The following is a 3399-nucleotide window of genomic DNA, read 5'->3' as shown; positions in this document are numbered from 1 at the left end:
TTCTCCTGATAGTGAGTGAGTTCTCACAAGATCTGATGGTTTTATAAGGGGCTTCCCCCCAACCCCTATTTTGCTCATTCTTCTCCTTGCCGCTTCCATGTGAAGAAGGATGTGTTTTCTTCCCCTTCTGCCATGATTGTAAGTTTCCTGAGGCCTCCCCAGCCATGCAGAACTGTGAGACAATTAAACCTCTTTCCTTTATAAATTACCCAGTCTCAGGTATGTCTTTATTAGCAGCATGAGAACAGACTAATACACTGTTGAAGGACACTTTTTGAACACTTCATCACTCAGAGGTGAAAAATCAAAGGGCAATTATGCTGCATTTATAAACAAGTGTTTTTGCTACATTTCTTTAAAACTACTCATTATTTAACATTTTAAAAAATCAGAATGGCTATGCCATGACTAGTGAATAGGGAGATGTGAATAATACACATCTTCCATGAACGTTTTGAAGTCATTGAAGCCTTTAGTAATGGACTAGATGGCTGGTATTATTGTTTGCATAATCCGCATATTTGGAAGGTCTCAGTTCCTGGGCTACCTTACCCTTGCTCCTAGTCAGTCTGAATCCTGTGCACCCCAGGGGGCTTAGGACAGTGGTTCTCCAATTGGGGTACCTGGACTAACAGCAGCAGCATAACCTGGGAGCTTGTCAGAAATTTACATCTTTGGTGCCCATCCTGAACCTGCTGCATCAGAAGCCATGGGGGTAGGGCCTGGCAACCTGTGTTATTCTAAGCCCCCCAGGACATTCTGGTAGTCACTCAAGTTTAAGCACCCCTGGCCTTTTCCAAGGTTTTGGTGGCTAAGCCTCTGTTACAAAGCTGCCCCTTTTTCCTGAATTCCCCTCTCTAACCCTGGCCTCACCCTTAATTACATGGCAAAGGTGTGCATGGGGGTTAAGAGTTCAGACTCGGAAGTCAGGGTTCTGGGTTCTAGATTCAGCTGTACCCCAACCAGCTGGGTGACCATGGCCAAGACAGGTAATTTATATGTATTTTGATTTCTTTACCTGTAAAGGGGAGATGATAATAATAATAGTGTTTGTCTACAATAGTGATTGCAATGATTAAAAGAGTTACGACATTAGGGAACCCAAGCAGTGCCTGGCACATAGTAGGTGCTCAAGATATGTTACTGGTCGGGAGCAGTGGCTCACACCTGTCATTCCAACATTTTGGGAGGACAATGGGGACAGATCACTTGAAGTCAGGAGTTTGAGACCAACCTGGACATCATGGTGAAACCACGACTTTACTAAAAATACAAAGAAAAATTAGCTGAGCTTAGTGACACACACCAGTAGTCCCAGCTACTCGGGTGGCTGAGCCGGGAGAATCGTTTGAACCCGGGAGGGAAAGGTTGCAGTGAGCCAAGATCGTGCCACTGCACTCCAGCCTGGGTGACAGGTGAGACTCCATCTCAAAAAAAAAAAAAAATACATTACTAATTGCAGTTATCAGTCTCCCACCTAGCAAGTAAGTGCCTTAGGTAGAGAATACGTGCTCTGATGGATTTTTGTCTATGCAGTGCCAAGCTGCAGGCTAGATACCAAGTAGGCACCCCACTGCATCCCCCTTGGTCATGGTTTGCCATCCCTGGCTAAAGTTTAGATGTTGTCCATTGTACTTGTTAAAAAGACAAGGCACTCATTTTTTCTTTTCTTTAATTGAACACTTCGTGCATACCAGGCACTAGGCCAGGCCCTGTGCAAACATTACCTCACATAATCCTCATTGCCAGTCTAGCAAGAAAGGAATGTCCTTACGTAACAGAGTAGAGGATAGACTCAGAGACACTCCGTGGTTTCCCTGGTGTCAACAGCTGGGTAAATGGCAGAGCCAGGATTATAAAGCAGGTGTGTCTGAACTCAACATAGAGGTTTCCTCTAGAGAAGAAGAAGTGAACTCTCTAAGATAGAGACTGCCTTTTCCTTTACTAGAAATACTCTTATAACCTTTTCTAATTATAATGTGACCTATATTTGTTTAAAACTTCAAACAGCATAGAAATATGACATATATGGCAAGTGGACATATTCTAGTAACTCTACCTACCAAGAATAAACACTTTGGTAATCCAGTAGGCATAAGTCTGATTTTTTGAGTACACGTAAAAACACAGACATTCACTGTTTTTCTTAATAAAAAGCAAAATCATACTTTACATCTTTTTATACATTGGTATTTTTAACTTAATCTACTGGGAAATCTTTGCATGTCAATACATCCATTTGCTAATGTCACATGGATTGAAAATTAGATCTCCTGGCTCCTCCCAGCTCTGTCCCATTCCAGGACCATTTTCTTTATGCCAATTGCCAATATTTCTCAGCCAAAAGCTGAGATTCTTGGCAGAGTTTTTCACTTGACCCAGTGTACCTTCATGTGTAAATAGGCTGTTCTCTAATTATAATTCATGATGTTTGCATGTAATAGAAGTCCTGCCCGAGAAGTGTTAACTTCATTGGATATCAACCACAGAATTTTTTTCTTCCAAATCACCACCCCCCTCCCAAAAATAGAAAAAAGGAAAAGAAATGGCCAGGGCTATAGACAGGCCTTTATTTCTAATACATTGCCTGAGCCCTTGTATTAGATCATGTTTTCTCTGGCGAGAACTGCCCTTGTATTTTTTTTTCCTGTCCGTTTAGTCTATAAATGAAATGGAGTTACTGCCCCTATTAAAATGGAACATTGTGCCCTTAGTTTGCTCTTAACGGGTGGGAAAACCCCATTAAGTGTTTGTGAAATATGTCTTAAATACAGGAATTTTAATCTAGTGGTCTAATAAATCCCTCTCCTCTACTTAAATGAAAGTCTTAGGTTTTCCGGCATCTGTTCAGTTATTTGTTCACCAAAACTTCTTTACAAAAATCTGACCCTGAGAACTACGAATTAAGGACGTTTCTTCCATTGGGATTTTTTTTTAAAAAGATATATTTCAAAGTAAGAAGGAACTTTGACAGGTGTATTTCATGGTAAGACACTATTTTTGAAACGTGCCTGGAATTCTTGCTCTTCTAGGGTAAAAGCCATGAAATCTCTATGACTGCCCCAGGATGTGACAACTCATAATATTCTAAGACCCTAAGACTTCGTAAAATTGTAAGTCCATTCCTTTGCCTCAATGTTTGATGGCTTCTAAAAAGTACACTCTCCTTTGGGACCATATTTCACGGGAGTTGGAAAGTTTCTCGTTAGCACATCAAGCTGGATATAAGTAGATTAAATTCATCTCTTCTGCATATTTCTGTCTACTTTTTTTTTTTTTAGGGAAAAGGTGTTTATTAGGAAACTCTGAGTATATTTTCTGGTGTAAGTTCTATCTTTATATTGGAAGCAATAGGAGAAGATGTACACTTACATTTGATGTCAAGGTTCATGTTTTTTA

Source organism: Pongo pygmaeus, chromosome 10 (assembly GCF_028885625.2).
Source record: "Pongo pygmaeus isolate AG05252 chromosome 10, NHGRI_mPonPyg2-v2.0_pri, whole genome shotgun sequence".
NCBI lineage: Eukaryota > Metazoa > Chordata > Mammalia > Primates > Hominidae > Pongo > Pongo pygmaeus.
Note: the sequence above shows the minus strand (reverse complement) of the source record.